The 21927-nt window shown below is 37.3% G+C and overlaps 1 protein-coding gene across 2 annotated transcripts in view; it reads right to left on the bottom strand.

The window, feature by feature from the left end:
- USP24 (ubiquitin specific peptidase 24) overlaps nt 1–21927 on the bottom strand; it is a 150230-nt gene that overhangs the window by 107991 nt on the left and 20312 nt on the right. The gene's annotated exons all lie outside the window — the stretch shown is intronic.

Genomic DNA, 21927 nt, shown 5'->3' with positions numbered 1-21927 from the left:
AATGAACTCTCTTAATCTCTTGTTATAAATATCAAATCTACCTTCACCTACAGCCCCTTTTCTCATGCTCTCCCAAAGTGGCAATTGTTAAGGTCACCACACTGAATGCTGCATCATTCAATCCAGTGGACATGTTTCAGTCCTTATCTTACTTTTCAGGAATATCTGACCTTCTGCCTGCTTCCTCTTCTTGGTATGCTAGATTCCCTCCTCTTACCTCCCAGGATAACATGCTTCCCTGTTCTCCTCTGGGGTCTGTAGTTCCTTCTGTCTCCTCTTCTGGTACATCCTCCCCTTCCTAGCCATCAAACACTGGAGTTTCTCAAACCTCAGGGCTAGGCTCTCTTCTCTCTGCTCAGTGAATGGCACCACATTCATTTGGCAGCACAGCCAGAAATCAAGACACGTTCTTAAAACCCTATTCTCCCATCTCCACCCTAAGACTAAGTGATCAGACCTCCTATATTTCTCTCAAATCCATCTACTTCAGTCCACCTCCACAGGGACGCCGCTATTCCTGAACTCAGCCTTCTGCCCTCTTTAACCTACTTAACTCTTAAACCCTCTAAACTCTTTCAGAGAAAAACCTTTCCAGATCTTCTAAACATTGTCAAATTCCTTTAATTATTTTATACCCCTACCATCCTGAACTTCTCCTTCATAACACAACTCACAGATATAATTTTACACTTATTTGTGATTTATTCTGTTTGCCCCCACTAGACCAAGCAAGCCATGAGGACACGGACTGTTTCTGACCACTTCAGTAGCTCTAAAACCTAGTGCCTAACACAAATTAGGTATTTAAAACATATTTTTAAATAGAAAAATAATTCATGCAAAGTTTCAACTATCGGTGGGGTAACTGCCAAACTTTCCATCAGTTCTCACTATAATAATCTGTAATACATCAAATGGCACCCCTCCTCCCAAATGGCCTAACACCTGGCTCCTTTGAAAACCTAACCATTTTCACAATCCACTCTATAATTTGATCATTACAAAATAAAACCGTTACATTAAAAAAATTCACCTTTAGCCTCAATGAAGGAAAAGACCATAAATATAAAGCAGAAATGATTTTAAAACACACTGAAAAACAATTTTCAACCCCACATGAATGATATCTAAAGGAATACAACACATTATTTTTCAGGTTCATGGCTAAATTGGGATGAAAATAAGACAAAAAACAAGAAGGTAATAAAAATTAAAAATGGAGTAGAAGACGATATAATTGGGGGTGAAGAGTGAGGGGTGGTGGATGAAGTAAATTTAGAGCCATAATGTTTGGGGATAATTCAGTTTTTAAACACAATACTTTCAGAAATATTTTTAATTAATAAGTTCTGTAAATAAACCACTTTACTTAAAGGAACTGAGGAGAATCAAAATGTAAAGATTTTAGGATAGTCTCAAAATTGTACACTTGTTAAATGCTTAAATTTATGAAACTAGGATCAAAGTAGAATTATGGCATATAAAAACAAAATTCAGTTGGATGATGGGAATATGTCATTACTATGAAATATCTACCATTAATTTCTACAGGAAGTTAATAGATCAAATCATGTATGAGATCATTAAATGTACTTAGCAGCTATGAAAACCAAGAGCCTCCAAATGAGATTATTGTCCTTGTGAGAGTCATAGGAGAGCCTGCATCCCCTCTCTGCTCTCCACACAACAAGAAGACCGGCAGCCTGTGACCCAGAGGAGGACCCTCACTAGAATGCAACCATGCTGGTACCCTGATCTTGGACTTCCAGTCTCAAGAACCATGAGAAATAGATCGCTATTGTTTAGAAGCCAACGAACAAACAAAACCTGCCCAAAGCTACGAGCTTCCTTGTATGGGGGTGGGGGGGAGACCTTTAACATCATCAGTAATGACACAAACATCGTGTGCCTCCTGAATGGACGCACTGTAAAGGGCACAACATCATTTCTGTGACAGTCCTGCCAAAAATGCATCCCGTCTCTAGTCATGAGGAAACCCAAAATGAGGAACAACCTAAAAAATAACCAGCCTGTATTCTTCAAAAATGTCAAAGTCATGAAAGATTGAGGAAGACTGGACAGACATAATAACTAAATGCAGCATGGGATCCTGGATTAGATCTTGAACCAGGAATTTTTATTTGTTTAATTTTACTTCTTGGCTTCAAAGGACTTTAGTACTGGATCAATGTTAATTTCTTAATTTTGATAATATACTGAGGGTTACATAAGAGAATATCCTCATTTGTAAGAAATACACACTGAAGTATTTAAGGGTAAAGGGATATCATGTCTTTAATTTATTCTCAAGCATTTCAGAGAAAACAACAACAAAACACACACATACTTTTACATACACATGCATGTTATACATACATGGATATTCATATTTAGAGAAAAAAAAGAAGAATAAAGAGAAGGTGATAAAATGTTAACATTTGAAGAACCTGAAAAGTTTATATAAAAATTTCAAATTTATATAAAGGTTATATAAATAAATTTGAGATTTACAGAAAAGTTGCAAAAATAGTTTTGCACTATTCTTGCAATGTTTTTGTAAACCTGGAATTATTTCAAAATTAAAATAATTTAGTAAAATAAATATATAAAAACATAGATTTTTGAAGAACCTAATGAATTAGAGAGGTGGGGACTCAGCTATAGTGGTAAAAATAAAAGAGGTAAATTATACTTAGTATGTTTTACTTAAGAATCCCATTCCACTTGGTAACATAATTTGGTTTCTAAATACCTTTGTTTTTGTCTTAAATTACCAAATAAGTAATACATGTTCATTGTAGAAAACATGAACAGCAAAAAATAAAACTCACTGTTAATTTCACCACTTATAAATTAATCACACTGACATTTTAATAAATATTTTTCCAGTAAAAGCTTTGTTTATTTTTACAGATTTTTTTCTTAAAAATTCACATATGTGGAATTAACCTCATTCTCATCACCTCCATGGCCTCTCATCATTCTGTTATTAAAGACAGTATTAATGCAGTATTTCTTTTCCTATCTGATTTAAAAGATGCACAAAGCAATAATTACAAAACCATGTTAATGGGCTTATAATGAATACAGATGTGACCCACATGATAATAATAGCACAAAAGGTGGCGGGGGGGGGGGGGGTCGAGAACAGAGTTATATTGGAAGAATGTTTTGTACACTACTGAAATTAAGTTGGTATTAATTCGAATTACAATGCTATAGATCAAGATGTTAATTGTAATCTACAGGGCAACCACTAATAAAATAACTTTAAAAATTACATGGTGAAAGAAAAAACAAGGGAATTAAAATTGTACACTGGAAAATATACTTAATACAAAACAGAGGAGTAATAGAGGATTAGAGGATTAAAAGGCATAAAACAGAAGACAAATAGCAAGATGGCAGATGTAAATCTTGTTTTATCAAATAATTAAATTATAACTATCAGCAACATATGGAATGAAAATGGACTAAATGCTCTAACCAAAAGGCAGAGGTTTGCAGAATGAATTTTTAAAAAGTGATCCAACTGTCTACAACAGATACCCTTTAGATTAAAAGACATAAAGAGGTTGAAATAAAAGGATAGAAAAAGATATATCACGCACACGTAAAGGTGGTGGAGCGGCTATATTAGTAACAAACAGAATATAGGCATACCTTGATTTATAGTGCTTTGCTTTGCTGTGCTTTGCAGATGTTGCATTTTTTACTAATTGAAGGTTTGTGGCAACCTTGCACACAGCAAGTCTATCAACACTTTTTCCAACAGCCTTTGCTCACTTCATGTCTATGCATTGCATTTTGGTAATTCTCACAATATTTCAAAGTTTCTCATTATTATTACATTTGTTATGGTGATCTGTGATAAGTGATCTTAGATGTTACTATTTTAATTGTTTTGGGGCACCAAGAATTGTGTCTGTATAACAAAGCAAACTTAATCAATAAATGTATGTGTTCTGACCACTCCACCAACCAGCTGTTTCCAGTCTCTCTCCCTTCCTCAGGTCTCCCTACTCCCTGAGACACAACAGTATTAAAATTAAGCCAATTAATAGCCCTACAATGGCCTCCACGTGTTCAAGTGAAACGAAGAGTAAGTAGCACGTCTCTCACTTTAAATCAAAAGCTAGAAATGATTAAGCTTAGTGAGGAAGGCATGATGAAAGCCGAGACAGGCCAAAAGCTAGGTAGGTGTCTTGCACCAAACTGTTAGCTAAGTTGTGAATGCAAAGGAAAAGTTCTTGAAAGAAATTTAAAGTGCTACTCTACAGAACAAACAAATGATAAGAAAGCAAAACAGGCTTATTGCTGTATGGAGAAAGTTTTAGTGGTCTGGGTGGAAGATCAAACCAGCCACAACATTCCCTTAAGCCAAAGTCTAACCTAGTGCAAAGCCCTAACTCTCTTCAATTCTGTGAAGGCTGAGAGAGATGAGGAAGCTGCAGAAGAAGTTTGAAGCTAACACAGTTGCTTCATGAGGCTGAAGGAAAGAAGGCATGTCTTCATAACATAAAAGTGAAAGGTGACAGGGGGACCTTCAAGATGGCAGAGGAGTAAGACATGGACCACCTTCCTGCCCACAAATACATGAAAAATACATCTACATGTGGAACAGCTCCTACAGAACACCTACTGAACGCTGGCAGAAGACCTCAGACTTCCCAAAAGGCAAGAAACTCCCCACATACCTGGGTAGGGCAAAAAAAAAAAAAAAAAAAGAAAAAGTAGAGACAAAAGAATAGGGACGGGACCTGCACCAGTGGGAGGGAGCTGTGAAGGAGAAAAGTTTCCCACACACTAGGAGCCCTTTCGTGGGCGGAGACTTAGGGTGGTGGAGGGGGGAAGTTTCGGAGTCATGGAGGAGAGCACAGCAACAGGGGTGCAGAGGGCAAAGCAGAGAGATTCCCGCACAGAGGATCACTGCCGACCAGCACTCACCAGCCAGAGAGGCTTGTCTGCTCACCCGCCGGGACGGGCTGGGGCTGGGAGCTGAGGCTCGGGCTTTGGAGGTCAGATCCCAGGGAGAGGACTGGGGTTGGCTGCGTGAACACAGCCTGAAGGGGGCTAGTGCGCCACGGCTAGCCGGGAGGGAGTCCAGGAAAAGTCTGGAGCTGCCAAAGAGGCAAGAGGCCATTGTTTCGGGGTGCGTGAGGAGAGGGGATTCCTTCCCCACGTGCCCACAGAAGGCAGAGTACTGCCTAAGTGAGCTCCAGAGACGGGCACAAGGTGCGGTTATCAGCTCAGGCAACAGATACAAGCATGAAACACTAACACTGCTGCTGCTGCCACCAAGAATCCTGTGTGCAAGCACAGGTCACTATCCACACCCCACTGCCCCGGGGAGCCTGTGCAGCACGCCACTGTCAGGGTCCCGAGATCCATGGACAACTTCCCTGGGAGAACACAAGGCATGCCTCAGGCTGTTGCAATGTCATGCCTCTGCTGCTGCAGGCTTGCCCTGCATTCCAATTACGACTACCATACTCTTTGCTCTCTGGGGCCTGAGAGAGCAAGAGAGCCATAATCAGCCACTGCTTTAACTCCCTCCTGTCTGGGTGGGGAACAGACACCTGAGGGCGACTTACACGCAGAGACAGGGCCAAAACCAAAGCTGAACCCCAGGAGCTGCGCAAACAAAGGACAGGGAAATTTTTCTGTGTAGCCTCAGGAGCAGTGGATTAAATCCCCACAATCAACTTGATGAACCCTGCATCTGTGGAATACCTGAATACCTGAACAAGTGTTCCCAAAATGGAGGCGGTGGACTCTGGGAGCAACTGTAGACTTGGGGTTTGCTGTCTGGGACTGATTTGTTTCTGATGTTTATGTTTATCTTAGTTTAGTTTTTAGTGCTTTTTATGACTGGCAGATTTGTTTATTGGTTTGGTTGCTCTCTTCTTTTTTTAAAAAAATTATTTATTTTATTATTTTTAAAGTTTATTATTATTTTTTTTCTTTCTTTTTTTCTGAGCCAAGTGGCTGACAGGGTCTTGCTGCTCTAGCTGGGTGTACAGCCTGAGCCCCAGAGGTGGGAGCTGACTCCAGGACACTGGACCACCAGAGACCTCCCAGCCCCACATAGTATCAATTGGTGAGAGCTCTCCCAGAGACCTCCATCTCAACACTAAGACCCAGCTGCACCCAATGGCCAGCAAGCTCCAGTGCTGGATGCCCCATGCCAAACAACTAACAAAACAGGAACACAACCCCACCCATTAGCAGAGAGGCTGCCTAAAATCATAATAAGGTCACAGACACCCCGAAACACACCACCAGACGCAGTCCTTCCCATCAGAAAGACAAGATCCAGCCCCACCCACCAGAACACAGGGAACACCAGTCCCCTCCACCAGGAAGCCTTCACAAGCCACTGAACCAACCACACCCACTGGGGTCAGACACCATAAACAATGGGAACTACAAACCCACAGCATAAGAAAAGGAGACCCCAAACACAGTAAGTAAAATAAAACGAGAAGACAGAGAAATATGCAGCAGATGAAAGAGCAAGGTAAAAACCCATCAGACCAAACAAATGAAGAGGCAATAGGGAGTCTACGTGAAAAAGAATTCAGAATAATGATAGTAAAGATGATCCAAAATCTTGGAAATAGAATGGAGAAAATACAAGAAACATTTAACAAGGACCTAGAAGAACTAAAGAGCAAACAATGATGAACAACACAGTAAATGAAATTAAAAATTCTCCAGAAGGAATCAATAGCAGAATAACTGAGGCAGAAGAACGGTAAGTGACCTGGAAGACAAAATAGTGGAAATAACTGCCACAGAGCAGAATAAAGAAAAAAGAATGAAAAGAATTGAGGAGAGTCTCAGAGGCCTCAGGAACAAAATTAAATGCAGCAACATTCGCATTATAGGGGTCCCAGAAGAAGAAAAAAAAAAGGGTCTGAGAAAATATTTGAAGAGATTAGAGTTGAAAACTTCCCTAATATGAGAAAGGAAATAGTCAATCAAGTCCAGGAAGCACAGAGAATCCCATACAGGATAAATCCAAGAAGAAACATGCCAATACACATATTAATCAAACTATCAAAAATTAAATACAAAGAAAAAATATTACAAGCAGCAAGGGAAAGCAACAAATAACATACAAGGGAATTCCCAAAAGGTTAACAGCTGATTTCTCAGCCAGAAGGGAGTGGCAAGATATATTTAAAGTGATGAAAGGGAAGAATCTACAACCAACATTACTCTACCCGGCAAGGATCTCATTCAGATTAAATGGAGAAATCAAAAGCTTTACAGACAAGCAAAAGCTAAGAGAATTCAGCATCACCAAACCAGCTCTACAACAAATGCTAAAGGAACTTCTCTAAGTGGAAGAAAACGACCTAGAAAAACAAACCCATAACAATAAGAAAATGGTAATAGGAACATACATATCAATAATTACTTTAAACATGAATGGATTAAAAGCTCCAACCAAAAGACACAGGCTCGCTGAATGGATCCAAAAACAAGACCCATATATATGCTGTCTACAAGAGACACACTTCTGACCTAGGGACACACAGAGATTTAAAGTGAGGGCATGGAAAAAGATATTCCATGCAAATGGAAATCAAAAGAAAGCTGGAGTAGCAATACTCATATCAGATAAAATAGACTTTAAAATAGAGAATGTTACAAGAGACAAGGAAGGATACTACATAATGATCAAGGGATAAATCCAAGAAGATAACAACTATAAATATGTATGCACCCAACATAGGAGCACCTCAATACACAAGTCAACTGCTAACAGCTATAAAAGAGGAAATCGACAGAAACACAATAATAGTGGGGAACTTTAACACCTCACTTACACCAATGGACAGATCATCCAAACAGAAAATTAATAAGGAAACACGAACGTTAAATAACACAACAGACAAGGAAGATTTAACGGATATTTATAGGACACTGCATGCCAAAACAGCAGATTACATTTTCTTCTCAAGTGTACATGGAACATTCTCCAGGATAGATCACATCTGGGTCACAAATCAAGCCTCAGTAAATTTAACAAAACTGAAATCATATCAACCACCTTTTCTGACCACAACTCTATGAGATGAGAAATCAATTACAGGGAAAAAAAACATAAAAAACACAAACACATGGAGGCTAAACAATACGTTACTAAATAACCAAGAGATCACTGAAGAAATCAAAGAGGAAATCAAAAAATACCTAGAGACAAATTACAACAAAAACATGATGATACAAAACCTATGGGATGCAGCAAAAGCAGTTCTAGAGGGAAGTTTACAGAAATACAAGCCTACCTCAAGAAACAAGAAAAATCTCAAATAAACAATCTAACCTTACGCCTAAAGGAACTACTGAAAGAAAAACAAAACCCACAGTTAGCAGAAGGAAAGAAGTCATAATGATCAGATCAGAAATAAATGAAAAAGAAATGAAGGAAACAATAGCAAAAATCAATAAAACTAAAACTTGTTCTTTGAGAAGATAAACAAAATTGATAAACCATTAGCCTGACTCATCAAGAAAAAGAGGGAGAGGACTCAAGTCAATAAAATTAGAAATGAAAAAGGAGAAGTTACAACAGACACCGTAGAAATACAAAGTATCCTAAGAGACTACTACAAGCAACTCTATACCAATAAAATGGACAACCTGGAAGAAATGGACAAATTCTTAGAAAGGTATAACCTTCCAAGACTGAACCAAGAAGAAACAGAAACTATGAACAGACCAATCACAAGTAATGAAATTGAAACTGTGATTAAAAATCTTCCAACAAACAAAAGTCCAGGACCAGATGGCTTCACAGGTGAATTCTATCAAACATTTAGAGAAGAGCTAACACCCATACTTCTCAAATTCTTCCAAAATACTGCAGAGGAAGGAACACTCCCAAACTCATTCTATGAGGCTGCCTTCACCCTGATACCAAAACCAGACAAAGATACTACAAAAAAAAGAAAATTATAGACCAATATGACTGATGAATATAGATGCAAAAACCCTCAACAAAATACTAGCAAACAGAATCCAAAAACACATTAAAAGGATCATACACCTTGATCAAGTGGGATTTATCCCAGGGATGCAAGGATTCTTCAATTTATGCAAATCAATGTGATACACCATATTAACAAACTGAAGATTAAAAACCATATGATCATCTCAATAGATGCAGAAGAAGCTTTCAACAAAATTCAACACCCATTTATGATAAAAACTCTCCAGAAAGTGGGCATAGAGGGAACCTACCTCAACATAATAAAGGCCATATACAACAAACCCATAGCAAACATCATTCCCAGAGGTGAAAATCTGAAAGCATTTCCTCTAAGATCAGGAACAAGACAAGGATGTCCACTCTCACCCACTGTTATTCAACATAGTTTTGGAAGTCCTAGCCATGGCAATCAGAGAAGAAAAAGAAATAAAAGGAATACAAATTGGAAAAGAAGAAGTAAAACTGTCACTGTTTGCAGATGACATGATACTATACATAGAGAATCCTAAAGATGCCACCAGAAAACTACTAGAGCTCATCAATGAATTTGGAAAAGTTGCAGGATACAAAATTAATGCACAGAAACTTCTTGCATTCCTATACACCAACAATGAAAAATATGAAAGAGAAATTAAGGAAACACTCCTATTTACCACTGCAACAAAAAGAATAAAACACCTAGTAATAAACCTACCTAGGGAGACAAAAGACCTGTATGCAGAAATCTGTAAGACATTGATGAAAGGAATTAAAGATGATACAAACAGATGGAGAGATACACCATGTTCTTGGATTGGAAGAATCAACATTGTGAAAATGACTCTATTACCCAAAGCAATCTACAGATTCAATGTAATCCCTATCAAACTACCAATGGCATTTTTCACAGAACTAGACAAAAAATTTCACAATTTGTATGGAAACACAAAAGACCCTGAAGAGACAAAGCAATCTTGAGAAAGAAAAACGGAGCTGGAGGAATCAGGCTCCTGGACTTCAGACTATACTACAAAGCTACAGTAATCAAGACAGTATGGTTCTGGCACAAAAACAGAAACATAGATCAATGGAACAGGATAGAAAGCCCAGAGATAAACCCACATATATATGGTCAACTAATCTATGACAAAGGAGGCAAGGATATACAATGGAGAAAAGACAGTCTCTTCAATAAGTGGTGCTGGGAAAACTGGACAGCTACATGTAAAAGAATGAAATTAGAACAATCCCTAACACTATACACAAAAATAAACTCAAAATTGATTAGAGACCTAAATTTAAGACTGGACACTATAAAACTCTTAGAGGAAAACATAGGCAGAACACTATTACATAAATCACAGCAATATCCCCTTTGACCCACCTTCTAGAGAAATGGAAATAAAAATAAAAACAAACAAATGGCACCTGATGAAACTTAAAAGCTTTTGCACAGCAAAGGAAACTATAAACAAGACAACAAGACAACCCTCAGAATGGGAGAAAATATTTGCAAATGAATCAACGGACAAAGGATAAATCTCCAAAATATATAAACAGCTCATGCAGCTCAATATCAAAAAAACAAACAACCCAATCAAAAAACAGGTGGAAGACTTAAATAGACATTTCTCTAAAGAATATATACAGCTTGCAAACACATGAAAAGATGCTCAACTACACTAATCAGTAGAGAAATGCAAATCAAAACCACAATGAGGTATCACCTCACACCAGTCAGAATGGCCATAATAAAAAAAACCTACAGACAATAAATGTTGGAGAGGGTGTGGAGAAAAGGGAATCCTCTTGCACTGCTGGTGGGAGTGTAACTGATACAACCACTATGGAGAACAGTATGGAGGTTCCTTAAAATACTACAAATAGAACTACCATATGACCCAGCAATATCACTGCTGGGCATACACCCTGAGAAAACCATAATTCAAAAAGAGGCATGGGGCTTCCCAGGTGGCACAGTGGTTGAGAGTCCGCCTGCCGATGCAGGGGACATGGGTTCGTGACCCGGTCCAGGAAGATCTCATGTGCCGTGGAGTGGTTAGGCCTGTGAGCCATGGCTGCTGAGCTTGCGCGTCCGGAGCCTGTGCTCCACAACGGGAGAGGCCAACGGGAGAGGCCACAACAGTGAGAGGCCCGCATACCGCAAAAAAAAAAAAAAAAAAAAAAGAGGCATGTACCACAATGTTCATTGCAGCACTATTTACAATAGCAGGACATGGAAGCAACTTAAGTGTCCATCAACAGATGAATGGATAAAGAAGATGTGGCACATATATACAATGGCCTATTAGTCATAAAAGGAAATGAAACTGAGTTATTTGTAGTGAGGTGGATGGAGCTACAGTCTGTCATAGACAGTGAAGTAAGTCAGAAAGAGAAAAACAAATGCTGTATGCTAACACATATATGTGGAATCTTAAAAAAAATTGGTTCTAATGAACCTCGGGGCAGGACAGGAATAAAGACGCAGATGTAGAGAATGGACCTGAGGACACGGGGAGAGGGAAGGGTAAGCTGGGACTAAGTGAGAGAGTGGCGTGGACATATATACACTACCAAATGTAAAACAGATAGCTAGTGGGAAGCAGCTTCATAGCACAGGGAGATCAGCTCAGTGCTTTGTGACCACCTAGAGGGGTGGGATAGGGTGGATGGGAGGGAGGCGCAAGAGGGAGGGGATATGGGGATACATGTATACATACAGCTGATTCACTTTGTTATACAGCAGAAACTAACACAACAATGTAAAGCAATTATACTCTAACAAAGATGTTAAAAAAAAAAAAGGTGAAAGGTAAAGCAAGTGGTGATGCAGAAGCTACAACAAGCTATCCAGAATATCTAGCTAGGTAATTAAAGAAGGTGGCTACATTAAACAACAGATTTTCAGTGTAGACAAAACAGCCTTATATTAGAAGAGGACATCTAGGACTTGCACAGGTAGAGAGGAGAAGTCAGTGCCTGGCTTCAAAGCTTCAAAAGACAAGCAGACTCACAGATACAGAGAACAAACTCGTGTATACCAGTGGTGGGGACAGGGGAAGGAGGAATGTAAGGGTGGGGGAGGGGGAGGTACAAAATATTAAGTGTAAGATTGGCTCAAAAATGCATTGTAAAACACAGGGAATATAGCCAATATTTTGTAATAACTGTAAATGGAAAGTAACCTTAAAAAAATTTAATGGTTAATTAAAGAAATAAACAACCCTCCCCCCACCCCAGAAAAAACCCCCAAAGACAAGCTGACTCTCTTGTGAGGGTCTACTGAAGCTGGTGACTTGAAGTAGAAGCCAGTGCTCATTTACCATTCCAAAGATCATAAGGCCCTTAAGAATTATGCTAAATCTACTCTGCCTATGCCTTACAATTGGAACAACAAAGCCTGGAATGCAGCACAACTGTTAACAACATGGTTTACTGAATATTTTAAATTCACTGTTGAGACCTAATACTCAGAAAAATAATATTCCTTTCAAAATATTACTGCTTATTGACAATGCATGCACCTGGTCACCAAAGAGCTCTCTGACAGAGATGTACAATGAGATTAATGTTGTTTTCATGCCTGTGAATACAGCATCCATTCTGCAGCCCATGGATCAAGAAGCAATTTTAACTTTCATGTCTTATTATTTAAGAAATACATTTTGTAAAAAAAAAAAAAAAAAAGAAAGAAAAAAGAAGAAATACATTTCGTAAGGCTATAACCACCATAGATAGATTCCTCTGATAGATGTGGGCAAAATACATTGAAAACTATCTGGGAAGGATTTACCATTCTAGATGCCATTAAGAACATTCATAATTCATGGGAAGAGGCCAAAATATCAACATTAACAGCAGTTAGGAAGAAGTTGATTTTAACCCTTGTGGATGACTTTGAGGGGTTCAAGACTTCAGTGGAGGAACTCACTGTGGATGTGGTAGAAATAGTAAGAGAGGACTTCCCTGGTGTCGCAGTGGTTAAGAATCCTCCTGCCAATGCAGGGGACATGGGTTCGTGACCTGGTCCGGGAAGATCCCACATGCCGCGGAGCAACTAAGCCTGTGCGCCACAACTACTGAGCCTGCACTCTAGAGCCCACGAGCCACAACTACTGAGCCCGTGTGCCATATCTACTGAAGCCTGCACGCCCTAGAGTCCACGCTCCACAGCAAGAGAAGCCACCGCAATAAGAAGCCCGCGCACAGCAACAAAGACCCAAAGCAGCCAAAAAATAAATTAAAAAAAAAAAGAAATATCAAGAGAACTAGAATTAGAAGTGGAGCCTGAAGATGTGACTGAATTGCTGCATCTCATGACAAAACTTGAACAGATAAGGAGTTACTTCTTAGGGAGGAGCAAAGAGAGTAGTTTTGTGAGATGGAATCTGCTCCTGGCAAAGATGCTGTGAAGATTGTTGAAATGTCAACAAAGGATTCAGAATATTACATAAACTTCGTTGATAAAGCACTGGCAGAGTTTGAGAGGTTTATCTCCAATTTTGAAAGAAGTTCTGTTAGTAAAATGCTATCAAACAGCATTGCATGCTACAGAGAAATCATTCATGAAAGGAAGGGTCAACTGATGCAGCAAACTTCATTGTCGTATTTTAAGAAATTGCCACGGCCACCGCTACCTTCAGCAACCACCACCCTCATCAGTCAGCAGCCATCAACATCGAGGCAAGACCGCCACCAGCAAAAAGATTCCAACTCGCTGAAGGCTCAGATGACGGTTAGTGTTTTCTAGCAATAATGTATTATAAAGTTGAGGTATGTACATTTTTTTAGACATAATGCTACTGTACATTTACTGACTACAGTATAGTGTAAACATATCTTTTATATGTACTGGGAAATCAAAACTTCATGTGAGTCCCTTTATTGCAACATTCACTTTGCTGCAGTGGTGTGGAACTGAACCCACAATATCTCCGAGGTATGCCTGTAGATATTAAGACAAGAAATACAGTACTAGAGACAAAGAGGGATACTTCATAATGATAAAAAGTCAATAAAAAAAGGAAGATAAAATAAAAGAATGGAAAAAGATATACTATCAAAACAGTAACCAAAAGAGAGCTGGAGTGGCTACACTAATATCAGAAAAAAGTAGAAGTCATGTGAAAATTTATTACTAGAGATAAGGATTTTTTTTAATGATAAAGGGCTTATCCATCAGAAAGACATAACAGTTCTAAACAAATATGCATCTAATGACAGAGACCCAAAGTATAGGAAGCAAAAACTGACAGAACTAAAGAGAAATACACAATTCAACAAGAACAGCTGGAGACTTTCACTTTCAATAATAGCTAGAACTAGGCAGAGGTCAATGAGGAAACAGAAGAATTAATACCACAAACTAAGTATACAAAAGACATTTATAGAACGTTCCACCCCATAATATCAGAATATACATTCTTCTCAAGTGCACATGAAACATTCTCCAGGACAGAGCACATGTTAGGTTATAAAACAAGCCTCAATCAATTTGTAGGGATTAAAATCATACGAGGTATGTTCTGTGACCACAATGGAATGAAATTAGAAATCAACAGCAGAAGGAAATTTGGGAAATCCAAAAATAAGTGAAAATTAAACAATATACTCCTAAACAACTGATGGGCCAAAAAAGAAATCATAAGGCAATTAGAAAATGCTTTAAGATGAATGAAAAGAAAAATACAACATAACTTATAAGATGCAGTGATTGGTGGGAAATATTTTTTAAAAGGAAAAAAGATCTCAAATCAATAACATAACCATGCACCTTACAAAACTAGAAAAAGAAGAATAAGCTAAACCCAAAGCAAGGAGAAGGAAGGAAATAATAAAGATTAGAGTGGAAATAAATGAAAGAGAGAACAGAAAAACAACAGAGACAATAAACAAAACCAAAAGTTGGTTCTTTGAAAATATCAACAAAATGGACAAATCTTCAGCTAGACTAACCAAGAAAAAAAGAGAGAAGACTCAAATCATTAAAATCAGTAATAAAAGAGAGGGTATCAATTCTGACCTTACAGAAATAAAAATGATTATAAGGAATGCTACTGATGATCCTATGCCAACAAATTAGATAATCTAGATGAAATGGACAAATTCCTAAAAGACATAAACCACCAAAACTGACTCAAGCAGAAACAGAAAATATGAATAGACCTATACAAAATAAAGAGAACGTTGTAATCAAAAGCTTCCCACAGGAGCTTCCCTGGTGGCGCAGTGGTTGAGAGTCTGCCTGCCAATGCAGGGGACACAGGTTCGTGCCCCCGTCCAGGAAGATCCCACATGCCATGGAGTGGCTGGACCTGTGAGCCATGGCCGCTGAGCCTGCGCTCCACAACGGGAAAGGCCACAACAGTAAGAGGCCCGCGTACCGAAAAAAAAAAAAAAAAAAAAAACCTCCCCACAAAGCCAGGACCACATGCCATTACTAGTGAATTCCACCAAACATTTAAAGAATTAACATCAATCCTACACACTCTTCCCCCTGACCCACTCCCCCCATCAAAAAAAAGAACAAAAAGAAAAGGAGAGGATACTTATCAACTTATTTTATGAGATCAGTATTACCCTGACATTAAAACCAGACAAAACATTCCACATCCATTAGGATGGCTATTATTAAAAACAAAGAAAATAACAAGTGTTGACAAGAATGTAGGAAAACTGGAAACCCTGTACATTGCTGATGGGAATACAAAATGGTACAGCCACAGTGAAAAACAGTATGGTAGTTCCTCAAAAAATTAAACATAAAATTACCACTTGATCCAGCAACTCTTCTTTGGGGTATATCCAAAAGAACTGAAAGATGGGATGTGAACAAATATTGGTACACCTGTGTTTATACTTATAGCAGCATTATTCACAATAGCCAAAAGAAGGAAACAACCTAAGTGTCCATCAATGAATGGATAAACAAAATGTGGTATATACATACAACTAAAAATTATTCCACCCTTAATAAGAGTGCTACAATATGCATGAACCTTGAAGACATTATACTAAGTGAAATATGCTAGTCACAAAAGGACAAATATTATATGATTCCACTTATATGAGGTACCTAGAATAGCCATATTCATGGAGACAGAAAATAGAAGGGTGGTTGCCCAGGGCTGGGGGCAAGAGAGAATGAGGAGTTACTGTTTAATGAGTACATAGTTTCAATTTGGGAAGATGAAAAAGTTCTGGAGATGGATGGGGTGATGGTTGCAAAACAATGTCATTGTACTTAATGCACAGAACTGTATACTTAAAAATGGTTAAAATGGATCTGTAAGTCATTTTATTTATAGGAAATTTTTAAATTCTAAGAACTATTCTGAAGACTGATCATGAAATTATCTTGCTTACTTGGTGAATTTAGATCTATTAACAAATCACAAACCTGTATAGTGATAGTACAATTCTGGGGCTTTAAAAAGATCTTTCTTATGTGATTATTTAGGTGATTTTTCCCTTTACTTATTGAATGTTTGTATGTGCATCTGTATGTTCTATGTGCATCTGTATGTGAGCATGCACATGTGTTGGAAAACATAAGTAAGAATTTAATACATTTATTTTACAGGAAGCTTTGAAGAGACAGAGCATCTCAACTTTTCCATTTCTAAAATAAATACATTTTATAGGTAATGTACTGTTTCAGGGAGTAGAACAGATATTCTTCTTTGGTGATTACTTATTGATTTTCTTTTGTCTATAACAATTTAAAGTACTTTATTGCTTATATTTAAATAAATGCTAAATCAATAGTAAGTTATACAACCATATAGTGGATATATGTATAGAGACATTATCCAGAATACATGCCCTGGTCAGAACTGAGACTTGCAGAAATACTCACTTTAGATGACTCTTACAAGAGCAGAAATGTGAAGAAATAAAATGATCTTACATTTCATCCTCAACAACAACAAAAGAAATGGTTAAAATGGTAAATTTTATGTTGTGCATTTTACCACAGCTTAAAAAAATGGACAAAGATATCCCAAGAAAAATAAACAAAATTACAGACCAACGTCCCTATGAATATAAACGCGAAAATCCTTAACAATAAACTAACAAACTGAATCCAGCAATATATATAAAGGATTGTACACCATGACCAAGTATGCATACAAGGTTGATTCAGCATACAAAAGTCAATCAATACAATACTATAAACAGTAATCAAACAGAGGATAAAAAACACCATCATTTCAATAGATGCAGAAAAAATATTCATGAAAACCAACACCTTATAACAATAACAGAAAAAAATCAACAAATAAATAAAAGGGAATTTCCTCAACTTGATGAAAAGCATCTACAAAAAACCTACAATTAACATCATACTTAACTATGAAAGACTGAATGCTTTCCTCTAAAATCATAAACAAGGATGTCTGTTCTTCAGCTTCCATTCAACATTGTACCAAAGTGTCCAGCCAGAGCAATTAGGCAAAATAAGAAATAAAAGGCATTCATTCAGATTGAAAAGGATGAAGTAAAACTATGTCTATTCACTGATGACATGATCTTGTATATAGAAAATTCTAAGGAATTCATGAAAAAAAGAAACTACTAGAACAAATAATTGAGTTCAGCAAGGTTGCAGAATAAAATATCAACATCTAAAATTCAACTGTATTTCTATACACTAACAATGAACAATCTTAAAATAAAATTAAGACCAACTAAGCCCATGTGCCACAACTACTGAGCCTGCGCTCAAGAGCCTGCAAGCCACAACTACTGAGCCCACGCACCACAACTACTGAAGCCTGCATGCCTAGAGCCCGTGCTCTGCAACGAGAAGCCACGACAATGAGGAGCCCGCGCACCACAACGAAGAATAGCCCCTGCTCGCCGCAACTAGAGAAAGCCCACGCGCAACAACAAAGACCCAACGCAGCCAAAAATAAAAACAAACAAATAAATAAATTTATTTTAAAAATAAATAAATAAAATGGTGCAGCCTCTTTGCAAGACTATTTGGCAGCTCCTCAAAAGTTAATCATAGTTACTGTAGGACATAGCAATTCTATTTGCAGATACACCTATGAGATACACCAAGAGAAATATATTTCCACATAAAAACTTGTACACGTGTTCACAGCAGCATTGTTTTTAATAACTCAAAAAGTGGTAAAAACCCAAATGTTCATCAAAACTGATGGATGAATATAGTATATCCATACAGTGGAATAATTTTTAGCCCTAAAAATGAATGAAATACTGATTCATGCTACAACACAAATGAACTTCAAAAACATTATGCTAAGTGAAAGAAGCCAGACATAAAAGGCAACGTATTATATGGTTCCATTTATATGAAATCTCTAGAATAGGCAATCCACAGACATAAAAAGTAGATTAGTGGCTTCCAGAGGATGGGAAGAGGGAGAAAAGGAGAGTGACTGTTACAAACACATGCAAGCTTTCTTTCGGGGGTGATGTGAAAATATTCTAAAATTAAGGAGTGGTGATGGCTGCACTACTATGAATGAACACTTTAAAAGGGTAAACTTCAGGGTATGTGAATTATATCTCAATAAAGCTGCTATTTTAAAAATTTGACTGACAAATATGAGTTCAAAGATTATAGTTATTAAACATAAGTGAGCATAAAATCTTGTATCTAAGAATTTCAAAACACAGAGTTGTACCTAATGATCTATGATAAAAATGATATCTATGCCCAGTAGTCAGTTTTTAAACAGTAATTTAAAAAATAATATATTTGAGACCTAAAATCTCATGTTGCCTCCTAAGCAGTTAACATTCTTGGTCTTGAAAAGGGGGAGAACATACATGGTGTACATTAGGGTTAACAAGTGATAACAGAGCAGCGTTACGTTTTGAGGAGGGTACTACCAACACAAAAGAGATGGGGATCACAAGAGAGCAGGAAATAGTGACATGAGCCCATATTTACGTCGGTTTAATATTCTGAGTCATCATTTTGAGTAGAGCCCGTCCTTGGCAAAAATTACATATTGAGCAAGAGAACACATGCAAAGCTGCTCAGAATCGTCCTATTGCAAAATAGCTCCCAATAGACATAAGGTATATAAGGCTTTTACTAAGAACTTTGGAAGGTAATAATACTATTTTCTCATTAGATGCCAAATCCAACTGATACCCAAGTAACCATTAACGACCAATGATTCTAAATTGATGAGAAATACACTTATCAAAAGCTCACCATGTTCCAGACAAGGTACTTAGGGTTGGTGACGGAGATAAAGACACAATTCTTGTCTTTAGAGTAAAGGACAATGTGAACAAAGAGAAGGGATGGATCCAAACCAGGCTGTGGGTGATGCTGTGCATGCATGCGAACAGTTGAAGTTTAAGGGAAACAGTACTACAGGCAGAGGGTTATAGAGGGAACTGGAATTACTTTATTTTTCCAGTATATTAAGTAATAAAACTTCAACCTTTTCAGGTTTTTTGACTATTTGAGGCAATGTTTTTTTATTGACAGTCTACCAATTTCATTTAAAATTTAAAGATACTTAAGTTTTAAAAATATTTTACAACATTTATGTAAATTTAGCATGTTAGAGATGCACAATTCTGTCACTAAGGCAGAAGAGAAATGAGCTCACAAACAATTCTTGAATGTCACTTTTAACCTGAAAAATTTCTAGTAACACTGAATCTTGTGTATTCAGTCATCCAAGAAGAATAATAAATGAGTTAATGTCCTAAATTATGACTCCTGAATTAGCCATTTTAAGATTAGAATCAAAACAATTGCTGGAAACATAATTTAGGCTATTTCCTAAATAAGTAATTTTATTTATGCCCATAAATACAAATTAAAATATAAACAAGAACTCTGCAACTCCCATAATATTGGTTAATGTCATAAACATGCTAGGAATTCATATAGTTGTGATTATAACTTCATTATTGGCAAATTGTTCAGAATAAGGGTTACTGTTTGTTTATAAAAGGGCTTAATACTTTTAATTATTGGAAATAAAGTTTTTCATGGAATTGATAAATGCTGTCACTATATAGTATAAATCTACCTCCACAGAGTTTAGCAAAGATCTTTAGATTTAACATCTAAATTATTTTGACAAAAATATTTTTCTGCATGAAAACTTCTATATTTACAATTAGACATGTTCATATATGTCACTACCCATATTTAGAAATTTGCCTGTTTGAAAAATGCAGATGAACCAACATAAATACAGTACAGGCAATAACTTAATTGAGGGCTGAGTACACAAAACAATATCACTTACTTAGCCCTTGCAACTGGGCTTTAAAATATTACTGCATAAGCTTTTAAGTTAATAACAGAATTTTACTATTTACTTAGAAAACTACCTTCAAGTATAAAAAAAGACAACAAACCCTTTGCTCTTGAACTCAATAAGGACATAGTAAAATTTTAGCCTTATTTATTTAAAGAAGTGAAACCTACTGGAGTAAACACTGCCTGTTAGTTCAGAGAGAAACTCTGCTCCCGACTGCCTACTAACTCAACAAATATAGATAAAGAAAACTTAAGGCATAGAAGATTGCCAATACTGCTTAAAGTTTATGTTAAAACTAAATTCGATTACTGAATTATTTTATTAGCCAACAATGTACTCAAAAGAGCTTCCAAATGTTTGATTAATGTACAGAAAAATGAAGATACCCAACTGAGGCCAAATCATTTCTCCATGTTTTTAAAAATTCATTTGTCTATTACCTAAAACAAACAATTAGCACCATGTATGTCAAGCGCTTAAGGAAAAACATGAGGGCTTCCCTGGTGGCGCAGTGGTTGAGAATCCGCCTGCCGATGCAGGGGACACGGGTTCGTGCCCCGGTCCGGGAAGATCCCACATGCCGCGGAGCGGCTGGGCCGGTGAGCCATGGCCGAGCCTGCGCGTCCAGAGCCTGTGCTCCGCAACAGGAGAGGCCACAACAGTGAGAGGCCCGCGAACCACAAAACAAAAACAAAACATGAATATTTTTGATTCCAAGTCACTAACTTACAACTTTCTAATGAAACTTGAGATCTTGAGATTGTCAGTCTTATTTAATATTTTTCAAGCAATTCAGAGATAGTTATATGCAGATCTAATATGCCTTCTGTTATTTCAGACTAGATAAAATGGTTCCTAAAATACTGTTTACTGAAAAAAGAGATGATGGACAAGTGCAGGCAGTCCCCAAGTCACTAATACACTGTGTATCAAGTCTGTTGCCAAGTTGTTTTCTTGGAATTCATTTTCATCCCATGTTATAAGTCGTAGAGAATTTAACTTTTCTACAAAAGCTCACATTTCTCATGACCCCTTTCTTTCATAACACTTGGTGTTTATTCACTATATAGAAACAAGGTTTTCATTAGAAGTTGTCTTCGAATTCAAAGGTGGTATCTTACACATAGGATTTATCCTTTCATTTACATTTGAGGTCTGAGACTTACAGATCATTGATCTCAGGAACAAAAATATTGATAGCTGAAGGTGGACCTTCAGTTTTAATAAACAGCAGGAAAAAGGAGAGAGATGGTAAAAGGGGATTTAGATATCCGCAAAGAAAAATGAGTGAGGCAAAAGAAGAACAAATCTACTGAGTACTTAGCTACTTTGTGTCAGGAATGGTGCCCAACTCCATGAGGCAAGAACTGTCATCTTTCTTTTTCAGATGGGCAAAACTGAGGCTCAAATAAGACAAGTTACTCAAATCACATTTCTCATGGTCTCTTGCCTAATGCTAATAATAGTCATTCATGGATTCAGAATGGGATGAGAATTCAACTCAAGTTTCTCCAAATCTCAGGTTCTAGATTAAGCACCCCTGGAGGTATTCCAATTCCTCCTAAAACTGGCAGGATGACACAGTCCCTAAAAGCACCACTCCAGAATGGAGGTAAATTGTTTGTTATTAAAAAAACAACCAAACAAAAAATTTATATAATGTCCCCT

This window comes from Kogia breviceps, chromosome 1 (genome assembly GCF_026419965.1).
Source record: "Kogia breviceps isolate mKogBre1 chromosome 1, mKogBre1 haplotype 1, whole genome shotgun sequence".
Lineage (NCBI taxonomy): Eukaryota > Metazoa > Chordata > Mammalia > Artiodactyla > Physeteridae > Kogia > Kogia breviceps.
Note: the sequence above shows the minus strand (reverse complement) of the source record. Positions and strands in the feature narration are given on the sequence as shown.